This window comes from Trichomycterus rosablanca, chromosome 9, assembly GCF_030014385.1.
Source record: "Trichomycterus rosablanca isolate fTriRos1 chromosome 9, fTriRos1.hap1, whole genome shotgun sequence".
Classification (NCBI taxonomy): domain Eukaryota; kingdom Metazoa; phylum Chordata; class Actinopteri; order Siluriformes; family Trichomycteridae; genus Trichomycterus; species Trichomycterus rosablanca.
In genome coordinates this window covers 1,974,544-1,986,742 of record NC_085996.1, presented here as the reverse complement: position 1 = coordinate 1,986,742, position 12,199 = coordinate 1,974,544, and the positions used below count along the sequence as shown (strand labels likewise).

At 42.5% G+C, this 12,199-nt stretch overlaps 1 pseudogene; it reads right to left on the bottom strand.

The window, feature by feature from the left end:
- Nucleotides 1-2,031: 2,031 nt before the first annotated feature.
- On the bottom strand, nucleotides 2,032-9,973 carry LOC134320325 (G-protein coupled receptor family C group 6 member A-like; annotated as a pseudogene).
- Nucleotides 9,974-12,199: the final 2,226 nt, after the last annotated feature.

The following is a 12,199-nucleotide window of genomic DNA, read 5'->3' as shown; positions in this document are numbered from 1 at the left end:
GCTGCGTCCGAGTAGTTCAAGCCTTTAAGGTAAGAATGAAACTTCTGTTTCTTCTTAAAATGAGCACTTTGGTCTCTAAAATACGCTTTTATTTGTCACAATCGTGTGTGAGCTCGCGTTCATATGAGTGGTTCTTATTACATGTTTACTTGAAGATTAGCTTGCATATTGACTAGCCAGCTAACCTTAGCCAGCTAACTTACCAAAAACTAACTAGTTCACTTTATGTTTTGCGTGAACTCAGTCTTTTTCAGACTAGAAACATCTTAGATAAGTTATGTGCAGTGGTAAATGAGCCCTATTGTATCTAAATTGCGTATCTGTGGTTTGTTTGCACCGTTACTGTCAGAGGAAAAAGTTCCTGAAAAGTTGGGTTTTTGGAGATACGTGTTTTTCAACAGACAGCGACGATATGTACAATAAATTCAGAAAATAAATTCAGACCTCTCGAATGTCTCGAAACTTGCTGTTTGGTGTTTGGAGAATTTAAAAAAAGCTAACAAAACGAAAACTGAAGTCTCTTATTCACAAAAGTATTCAGACCCAATACTTTGTAGAAGCCCTTTGGTAGCAATTACACCTGCAAGTTGCACTTGGATATGTCTCAACAAGCTTTGCACACGTGAGTTTGGGTGTAATCTTTGGGAGAGATTACAGGGTTTTTTATTTTAAATTACATCTCGGAAAACTCAAAACGTTTTCACTTAAAAACAGTAAAAAATGATAAATTATATTCTTGCAAAATCAAATTCACATCACAGAGCCTGTAAACGTCAAGGGGTCTGAATACTTTCTGAATTTACTGTATTTGTTTGAACGAGTCTGAAGATGAAACACAGACTGAAATGTTGTTCTTGTAAGAGTTGTTATGTGAGTGTTAGGTTATTTATATTCTGTTTACCTGCAGAGCAGCTTGAGCTCGGCGCTCTTAATGTGATTGAGCTGAAAGATTTAAAGTTGTTTTGCTCTTTTTTTGAGCCCCTGAGATACGTTTATACAATCTGTGTACAACCTGTAAAGATCGTATGTCTGAGATTATAGATGTTACACGTCATAACATTTTGGCCAGTGATCTGATTTTAAGGTCTTAATGTTTGTGACCCCAACATGAACCACCTCAGTGCTTCATCAGCCTTTTATCCCAGTGTGTGCCAGTAAAAATGGCTCATTAACAAATTTATATAAACACTTGAATATTGAATATTGTTAAACATTTACAGCTTTTCTCCAGTTCTCAAAGCATACAGAAGAAACATACAGTGTAAAATGTAGTAAAATGTTTTAATAAAACAGTAAAAAATACAAATACACTCATACCATTCTCACCATTCAGCATTTCATGTAAAATATACTTCATCAGTGAAATATAGAGCATACTGTACATACATGTATAATAAGATTATTAGGTAAAACATTATTTGGCTAATTTTGTTATTACCAGGCGGCACGGTGGCTCAGTGGGTAGCACTGTCACCTCATAGCAAGAAGGTCCTGGGTTCGATTCCCAGGTGGGGCGGTCCGGGTCCTTTCTGTGTGGAGTTTGCATGTTCTCCCAGTGTCTGTGTGGGTTTCCTCCGGGAGCTCCGGTTTCCTCCCACAGTCCAAAAACATGCAGTCAGGTTCATTGTAGACACTGAATTGCCTTGTAGGTGAATGTGTGTGTGTGTGTGCCCTGTGATGGACTGAGTCCCGTCCAGGGTGTTACTGTGTGCCTTGCGCCCATTGAAGAGCTGGGATAGGCTCCAGCACTCCCTGCGACCCTGATTGGATAAGCGGTTAGGAAAATGATTAAATTTTGTTATAACCATCTTAGTAAAAACTACAAACATTCTGGCTTTTATTTTTCTTCAATGAAAACATCCTAAAACCTTCTCTTAACCTTAACACTGAAACAGGGATTAGCTTTCTACACTTCTGTCATTTAGTTTTTTCATTAAATGTTGGCGCTTTATCTTTTCTGCAGGATTTGGTACTATTTTAGGCCGTTTTTTAAACAGCCTGGATAAAATTCCTCCAGATGACATTCTGTGTAGTGAATGAACTTGTAGAGCAAGTACCGCCAGTATGATTACCAAAACTGATCAGAAGTAATTAAAAGTCATTTTGTGAGCTGATTCCTGCTTCTTGCAGCCTTTTACCCCATTTGGTCATTGAAGTCTTCATGCCAAAGTTGGGTTTGTGATGATGCGCTGGGTGAAGGTAACTCTTCTTCAGGACTAAGTCCTGAGTCCTCAGATGTTTCGCTCATGTCATCTTCGGGTTTTGGCTTCGCGTCATCGATCTTTTTCGAGATTATTTTATGCCACTTTGGGAGGACGTGGCAGACGATGACTCCATAGTTGGAGACCATCATGGCAGAGACCTGGATGAGGGTACGCTGATCCGTTTGGGTGATGAAGAGTGGAATTGAACAAAGCCAGACGAACAAATGAAAGAGCATGCTGAAGACTATCGGCTCAGTATTGTCCACTCTTCCTTTGAAGGCTAAGAAGAAGCACGACATGGCTAGAGCCGCAATGTAGACATGCATCGCTCCGACCAGAGAGCCCTGAGTGCACTGACGGATTTTGATAACTGACTCAGATAACTCCTTCTCTTCAACCTTTGGAGAACCGAATATGAACCAGAAGAAAAAAACAAGAACTTGAGCACCAGTCAGTAGAGCGATGATGATATAACGCTTGTTAAACTTACTGAAGAAGCGCTGCCTCTCAGGGCTGATAGACATGATGGCTAAGAACGACACAAAAGCTTTCGTGAGAATGCACGACACACAGAGGGTGAAGGCCAGACCATACATGGCCTGCTGGGCCCTGCAGTGGTGGTCGCTGGGCCAGCCTAAAAAGAGAATCAGACCTCCGAAACTCACCATCAGGCCAAACATCATAATACAAGACAAGACTACGTTGTCCTCGATTATGGAATTGTTCCTGTGTAGAACGAAATAGATCAGCGATGATACCAGTAGCAGGATTCCTATCACTGTTCCAATCAACACCACAATGGAGTACGCTGAGGACCACTCCAAATACTGAATCTCCCACTACAGAACCTGATAGAGAATAAGTTCCCTCTGGACACTTTTGACACTTTACTTCATCTGTGAAGAGAAAAAAGGTGGAAAAGCTACATTAGGAGAACGGCAGTGAAGGTACAGACCAGACGAGTGTTCTTAATAAAATGACCAAAGACAAACAATTGATGTAAAAGTGCAAAATGACAGGAATGTACATGTCAAAGACCGAATGACTGATAAAAAACAGGTTCTGTACAGAGCAGAGGACGTATTTTGACATTTCCAACAGGGATGCTTATAAAGGAACAAAGACTCTGGTTTAAATTTATTACAAATTCAAATCCAGTAAAGTTGAGAAAGTGAAAAATGTTGATTGATGATTTGTTAACCTCCTTTTCATTTTTTTTCTTTCAGCTGATCGCTTATATAGAGGTCTCTACAGCAAATCTGGATGCCCTCCTGAAGCAACCCTTCTATTTGTATTTGGGTTTGTGAGAGTGCACAGACAGGTACTGGTTTTTTCAGCATCGTTTTTTAATCTTACCTTTTATCCACAGAGATCGTTCATGGTTTTCTGAATGACTGAACAAATGTGACAGACTGTAAAGTACAGAGGAAACGCTGTCTGCGTCGAGCTCGCAGCATTCTTAAGGACTCCTCCCATCCTGCACACAGACTGTTTGCCCTCTTGCCCTAGACAAGACCAAGACCAGCAGATTGAGGAACAGCTTTTTCCCCAGAGCTGTCTCCATACTGAACTCTGCCCCTCGTTAACCCGCCACATCTCTCCTCCTGGTAAAGGTTGCGCTACAAACCTTTTCTCATTTGTTCATAATTTCCACCTATATCGTATACATCTGTCTATTATGTTCATTGCACCTTAATCTGTATCACCTTAATTTCAATCTGTATATTATGTCTATAGCACTCCCATCTATACATCATGTTTACAGTACATTCAATAATATATTCACCTGTATATATTGTTCATACCACTGCCCGTATTTTGTAAATAATGTATATCGTAGATACTGTACATCCTGCACTTGCTGCTTATTGCACTTCTGGTTAGATGCTAAACTGCATTTCGTTGCCTTGTACTTGTACATGTGTAATGTTAATAAAGTTGAATCTAATCTAATCAAATCTAAAATCCTTGCCTGATGAAGCTTCCCAAAAAATGACAACCCTCGACCCATCCTTACTTATGACTGAGGCTTTTGTTAATGCTCCATCACCTGTTTTTTACAGGGATCATTTGTCCACATTATTGATACCCTTTTCCGGGCTTGGGATCAGCACTGAAGGTGCACTGATGTGCGTCCTCACAACATCCAGGTTCATGAGCCACCATGCACCATGTATTTGTAAACCATGCCCTGGATTTAAACCCCCTGAGCTGAGGCAGTACTGCTACCAGCAGCGTGGTTACCATCACACCACACCAGCTCACAGGATAAAGCAGTGCATGGTGAAAAATATATTAAAAATAAATAAATCACTGCTTTCTGTTTTGTTTGTTTTTGGTTTATTTATATTTTTCACGTCATGGAGCACATAACTGCACTAAAAAAAATACTCCAGCCGGCAGATCTGCGTAAGAACCGGATCCTTCTGTTTTAGAGGAAATGATTCTACATCCATCCATACTCACCTGACACGTAGTAAAATCCAGCATCACACTTTTTACATTCATAGCAGCAGGTCGAAAGTTCTAATATCCTAAATTCTACAGGCTCGCAGGTCTTTAAACACTTTGAGATGGGCACCTAAGATTTAAAAAAAGGTTTAGTTAAAATACTCAAAGAGGTCTGAACCTACAATTAAAGTCAAAAGTTTACATACTCAGGAGTGATTTGTATATCATGTTACATTCTGACTTTCATCATTTTTGCTTTTTAATTTTCCTTTTCTTTCTATGACTGCCATTCATAAAAATAGGAACGAACGAACTTTAATTTTAACTGTCATAACTTTGTATAGATCTGTATCCTGGCATATTTAACACACAGTTCATGTCGTACAGGTCTGAAGCACTGAACTCAGTCTCACCGTGTTGTTGGACCGTTGGATTTTGCTCTCATTGACCTCCACTTTCCCATTTCTGATGAGGAATCTTCCTACCACGTCAAGCACCCTGTCGTCACCACTCTTCTTCCACATGACGAGGTTGTATCCGTTTTCGAATTCCCCCTTGTCGTTAAAGGAAAGTGTCTGGTTGTCCATGCTAAATTTTATCTGGCGTAGAATGCTTAACAGCTAAACATTATAAAGAGTCATTTGTTACTTGAGTACTTGAGTTTTATTTTAATAATGAGTTTGTTAAACAGCTTCGATGTTGTTAACTGTTTCCCTTTTTGCATCTCGATTTAGAAACGATTCAACGACTACATTTCTCTCATCATAATCTTCAGCACTTTACTGCTGAACCACCTCAGCACCTAATAAGAAAACGTTAAGCGTAAACCACACTTTTCAGTGGACTTGGCTTTGGTGGTGGAGGTGTTACCCTGGAAGTGTTATAAGAACTAGAGAGAGTGAACAGCATTAGGCTCTGTTTTAATACAGTTTGCTTGGTGGTGCAGTTAGCTGCCCCAAAAAGGGGCTGAATTTAAGTTTTTACCGACATAAATAAACAACATTTACCTTCCAAGGAAGAAAGTCTGCGTCTCCAGAACAGGAAGTGTCGCTGCAGTTGAGGAGTTCCCTGATGGCGTTAACGATGGCATACACCGGAACTCTCTGACTGTAAGCAAGGACGGATTAAGGATAGTCTGGGCCCCTTATGAATGATTTGTATTGTATCAATTCATCTGCCAGGCTCATGTTCAGATCTGAAGGATATGCTGCAGCGAGTGAGTTAACCTTTAAAGTGAGCTCACTGTTGGACATATTGTCAGGCATGAAAAGAACATCAAATAGCTCAGTTAAGTGTGTGTATGCATTCAAACTGCTTGAAATTGCTTGTCTTAAATTTAAATAATTGCAAAATTGCTAAATTAATTTGTGTCTCTGCGCTTAAGAGAAATTGAACATAATAATTTTGAAACAATATAAATTCAGAAACATTAAGTAAGGGCCTGAATCGCATATTTGCAACAAAACGTCTGTTATGAAATATGGTAGCTTGCCTGGCAATTTGTAGGTCCCTAGAAAGTCAAGGAGCCATGATAAATGACTTCTATGGAAGTCATGGGCCCCATAGTAGGGGCCCTCGTGATCAAGGGCCCTCTAATGGTATGCCCTGCTCTTCTCTAGGGCCCTCTGGTAGGGGCTCTCATAACCAGGGCCCTCTAAAAATATGCCCCCCTCTTTCCTAGGACCCCTAATAGCCAGAAGTCGAAGTCAGAGCAGTGCCACAACGCCTCATCCATTTTCATAAGGGGCCCAAAAGCATGGCTAGGGCCCCCAAAAGCATGGCTAGGGGCCCCAAAAGCATGGTTAGGGCCCCCAAGAGGCCCTGGGGTCAAAGTCCCTAATAGTCAGAGGATCCTTAAAATGGAGGGCCCTCGGAAATAAAAATATATTGTATCATAAATGTTGATAGGCATCGCAAAATGTTTTGGGCCAGGGCCCCACGCCCTGGTGATGTACGGGAGTGTCCTACCCCAGAGAGCTGCCTTAAGGTCTTAAAAAGCTCGTTCTCGAACTCACGGCCCTGGTCGTGATGCAATTTTAAAGGGAATCCAAAGCGGAGAATAAAATCATTGAATAGCTTTTCTGCTGCGGTCTTCGCTGACTTGTTTTTGGTGGCATACGCGTGAGCAAATCTTGTGAAATGATCTATCACGACAAGTATATATTCAAACCCGCCTTTACTTTGCTCCAAGTGGAGGTAGTCGACTGAGACAAGCTCAAGGGGCAGGCTGGTGGAAATCCTACCCATTGGGGCTCTAACATGAGTCACTGGTTTCTTCTGTTTGATGCATGGACATCTTCTTGTCACGTGAGTCTCAATGTCCTTTTTCATGTAAGGCCAGAAGAATCTTTCACGAGCTAAGGAAAGGACTCTTTCCACACCCACATGGCCCATGTCATCATGGAGGTACCTTAATGCCATGCTTCTGTACTTGGTGGGTAGAACAAGTTGGCAGTGCTGACTGGTTTTACGATAGAGCAGCCCTTTATCAAGGACCAGTTTTCCCCACTCATACAGAAGCTTTCGACTGGAACCATTTACTCTCTGTTTGGCTTCATTTGTAAGTATTTGGTGTGTCTCTTTCAATTTTAGTACTTCCCCAATAGCAGGATCTTCTCTTTGTGCTTTTTCCATTTCATCATGGCTAACAGCCAACAAGGGACTCTGAACACTCTGCTCTGTTGACGTATCCAAAGTGGCCATCCAGGCTATGTCTTTACTTTTGGCCACTTGACTGCCTTCCCATGTTGCATGTATGGCTTCAGGAGACAGCTCTTCTACACAATCTGCCACATACTTGTCGATGTCTAATGGCCAGCGAGACAATGTATCCGCATCAACATTGACGGCACCTGGCCGGTATTTGATGTCAAATCTGAACTCGGAAAGTTCTCCCACCCATCTGTGACCAACTGCATTTAGCTTAGCTGTTCGCATAATGTAGGTCAAGGGATTGTTATCAGTGTATATGGTAAAGTGAGGGGCATAGTAAAGATAGTCCCTGAATTTATCACACACCGCCCACTTCAGTGCAAGGAATTCTAATTTTCCTGAGTGAAAGTGATAGTTCTTTTCTGCAGGTGTAAGTGTTCTGGACCCATAGGCGATGACCCTCAATTTTCCATTTTGGCACTGATAAAGTACAGCTCCAAGTCCCTGCTCAGAAGCATCAGTATTAAGTACAAAGGGCAACTCAAAATTTGGGTAAGCGAGGACAGGGGGGTTAGTCAGAATGTCAATTAACTTCTCTAGGGCATTTTGGTGCTCCTCTGCCCACTTGACCGGGTCTTTAGAGGGTAACTGAGTTCCTTTCCCTCTGGTCTTACTCATTTTATTTACCCCTGCAGCTGGTGGCTTTGCTTGCAAAAGCTCATAGATGGGTTTGGCAACTCTGGAGAAGTCTTGTATGTAGCTTCTATAATAGCTCAAGAACCCCAGTAATTTCCGTACCTCTCCAACAGTTGCTGGGGCCTTATCCCTAAGTGAAAGTACCGCCTCCAGATCCTTTGGATCGATTCTTACACCATCTGCTGAAACTAGGTGCCCCACGTAGCGGACCTCGCTCTTGAAGAACTCACATTTGGTAGGCCTGAGTTTGACTCCCTGTTCCCGGAGGGCTTTTAGGACTTTCCTTACACCTTCCACATGATCCTCAAATGATTTGGAATAACACAGCACATCATCAAGGTATGGGATACAATGTTCATCACGCAGTGAGTTCAACATTTCCTCCATGCTTCTTTGAAAGGCTGCAGGAGCATTTGATAAACCGAATGGGATACGCACCCATTCATACAATCCCCAAGGGGTAATGAAAGCTGTGAGATGTTGTGATCCATCAGCTATGAAGCCTTGATAATAGGCCTTCCCTTGGTCCAGGATTGAGAACCAACTATAGCCTCCAAGAGTGTCAAGGAGATCCTGGATCCTGGGTAGGGGATGCCTATCTGAAATGGTCTTCTGGTTTAGCAACCGGTAGTCAATACACAGCCTTAGTGTACCATCTTTCTTGCGTACACATACTACTGGAGCAGAATAAGGAGATTTAGATCTCACAATCCATCCCTTAACCAGTAAGTCTTGAATGTACTCCTTGACTTCTTTGTAGAGTGGCTTTGGGATAGCAGAATAGGACTTCTGAACTGGGATATCATCTTTAAGTGAGATTGACATCTGGAGACTAGGAATACAACCAATGTCATTCTCATCACGAGCGAACACTGTGGATTCTTCATAAAGCATCCTTCTAACAACTTCCTGCTGACTTTCTTCTAAGTGGCTTAAGTTGACAGGAGGGTGCCATAATTCTGCCCGATGGGTTTCCTCAACTCTCACCTCAGGTGTAACGCCAAACTGATTTACAGTGTGGTGGGCAGCCTGGTCAGTTTCAATTACTTTGGAAATGGCATGGATGGTACCAATTACTGTCTTCCGTGGAAGCATGATATTGTGCTTGGTATAATTATTAATGGGCACTTCGACATATGGACTACTAGTACGACTGACTTCCACGAGCCCTTCAGCCACAATCAGTTGCTCTAATGGTGTGCTATTGTTGTCTGTCTTAAACAGCACTACTGGTTCATGTGGACTAAAGTCAACAGGGATATTGCACTTTATGCGTGTAACTTCGCCTGGAAGGACAACAATGTCCTGGGGCCCCACCTTTGCCGGAGCTTGTTCTAAGTCAGTAGTCCTTGACTGGATGAAATTTACAATGACACTAGCCTCCTCCTCTCTAATCTCCATTGCCCCGCTCAAAAGGTTGGCCAGCGTAAGCGGTATACGTGGTCCACTTTCTTGCCCTTCAATAAGTTCTTCAATAACATTGAACCCTAGTACTGGTCTTTCAAGGCTCATGTGGCTCACTAAGAAAGGCACTTGAATGGACAAATCTGGATCATCATTCCCTGGCAGGTTCACCCTTGCTTCTACCCAACCATCAAAGGGGAGAATTTCTCCGTTTACTGCATGGACATTAAGAGCTTTGGTCCCCATCAGCTCACTTAGAGATCGGATAGGCAAATCAGGTAAGTACTTGGCTCTCCATGAGTGATCAAGAATGCTACTTGAGCTCCAGTGTCGAGGAGGACTGTTACAGAATATCCATTTATGTAACACTTGAGCAGACATTTACTACCAATTAGCTGAGCCATTTTTTCATTATTTGGTGGTCCCTCACAAGTAGCTGGCATCAGTGTCGGCGTAGTATTACGTGTTTCGACATCAGAGTGGGACTGCTTCCTTAAGCCGGTCACAGGTTGTCCCTCTGCCGTGACCGAACCTCGTTTCCCGAAGGCTTTGGTTTCCTCATGCATCCTATGACTTTATGCTCTTCTTCACCACACAGGAAGCAATGAGTGCAGTTCGTTAGGCCCTTTCGCACACACTCTGGGCATCTGTAAGGTCGACTCCTTTTTAGCATGTGGGGCTGATTAACACTACATGAATATGCATGTTCATTCACTTTAGATTGTCTCAGCGAATCAACAACAGTGGTAAGTGCTTCAATATGTGCTGTTAATTGCTGTAGTGTTTTGACTTGGCTCTTGGGTTCTAATGTCTTTTCTTGGTTTTCACAGTCAGGAGATAGCTGTGCACTATAGGCAGTAGGTGGCCTTTGACGAGGTTGGTGTCCCAACCTGCGTTGTCGTTCACTTTCATCACTTGTGAGTTTAATTACTTGTCTCAAGAGCACTTCATCAGTGACTGTATCATCGGAAAGAAGGGACCTTAATTCTCTCCTTATGTCACTGCATTTAGTGTTGAAACCTTGGAAGACTGTGTGAAGAAATACGTTCTGGACAGTATGGGCATCATACCTAATATCCGAGCCAGCCTGCCTGGATGCGAACATCACCTTTTGTTTCAGTCCTATCATACTGTAGAGAAACTGTTGGGGGGTTTCACCATCTAATTGCTTTGCACACATTAACTCTTGGAATAGTTCAGTGCTGTTCCTCTCGCCAAGATGGGACTGCAAGAAGCTTTTCAACTCTTCAAGAGACATGTCTTCCTTGTTGATCAGCATATCTTTGAAATGACCAGGTTTGATAATTCGCAATACACCTCGGATAATTTCACTGCTGCCGAAGTTTTCTTTCACACCCTCTTCTATTTGTTTCCACAAGTTGTTGTAGCTAATGTCAGCAGAATGGTCTCCAATCTGACCACCTTGAATCTTGAATTCTCTCCGTTGTAATAAGGGGAGATCTTTTAGTGGTATCATACTGTCAGCCCTAATCAGAGGTGAGTGTGCCCTTTCAGTGTTACCAGAGGATGTACTGTGATGCCTATTTGAGGGGAGTCTATCCACTGTGTGTGTCATGTGTCCTAATCCCTCTTCACTGAATGTTGGTTGATTATTATTAGCTTTGTTTGTGCTGGGACCAGTGCCTGCAATTTTAAGTGGGATGGCTGGAGGTGTGGCAGCTACCTCAATGTCTGTGTCCCCACCTAAAACGGGTGTACTTAGGTTACGCTTCTGAATAAACTCCTCAATCACATCCTGCAAAAACAGTAACTGTGCCATACCCCTATCCTCAAGTGCTAGCAAGGTAGTACAATTCAGATATTCAAACACATATTCAAAGCACGTTTCCTCATCATCTTGGCTCAAAATAGACTGATCTAGTTCAGGTACCGGAGTGATGCTTTTGGCAATCTGGAAGACTTCATCGGTGGTTAACTTGTGCAGGCTTTTCTTGATGGCCCAGACCAGTCCCTTCCTTTCTGTGTCAGACATGATGCACGCTTTTGGATGCTTGGCTTACTGTGGCACACGCTCCTGGCTAGGATTCCCCTTTCGTTTGGTCACCTTCGCCTCTCTAGCTGCCCACTTGGAGCTCCAGCTCCTTGCACGGACCTCGCGCCTCACTGTCACTCAGGAATCACTGGATCTGCTCAACCAGACTGGACAAGCGATCCCGGACGAGCCCCCATGAATCTGTTACACATCTAGGATACAAGATGTTGTAGCAGATATATCCTGTGAAAACAGGAGAAATAAAGACACAGGAGAACAGCAGTTGTGCTTCGTTTAGTGTCTCTTCTGGAATGAGCCAGAGAGAGCAACTTCCCGGTTAGCTAGAACATGTTCTCCTGTACAAGAGTGCCCTCTAGCGGCCATAGCTGGAATGAACTTACAAGGGTTTTTTTCTTTTAGATTTGAAGAATGAGTGACCCTAATAATTACAAGCATAAAAAAAAGAATTATTGTGACCATGTATGAATTTCTTTATATAGGGGTCACAAATGCGTTGAGCAACGGGAAGCCAATGAAGTTTTTGTAGAACAGGTGTAATATGATCACGGGAGCGAGTATGAGTAAGGAGGCGAGCAGCTGAATTCTGGATATACTGAAGTTTTTTTAGGATTTTGTTAGATGTACCATAAAGGATGCTATTGCAATAATCAATTCTGGATGTAATAAAAGCATGAATCAAGGTTTCGGCGGCAGAAAAGGAGAGTGATGGACGTAGACGTGCTATGTTTTTTAGATGAAAGAAAGCAATTTTGGTGATGTGATTTACATGGAGGTCAAA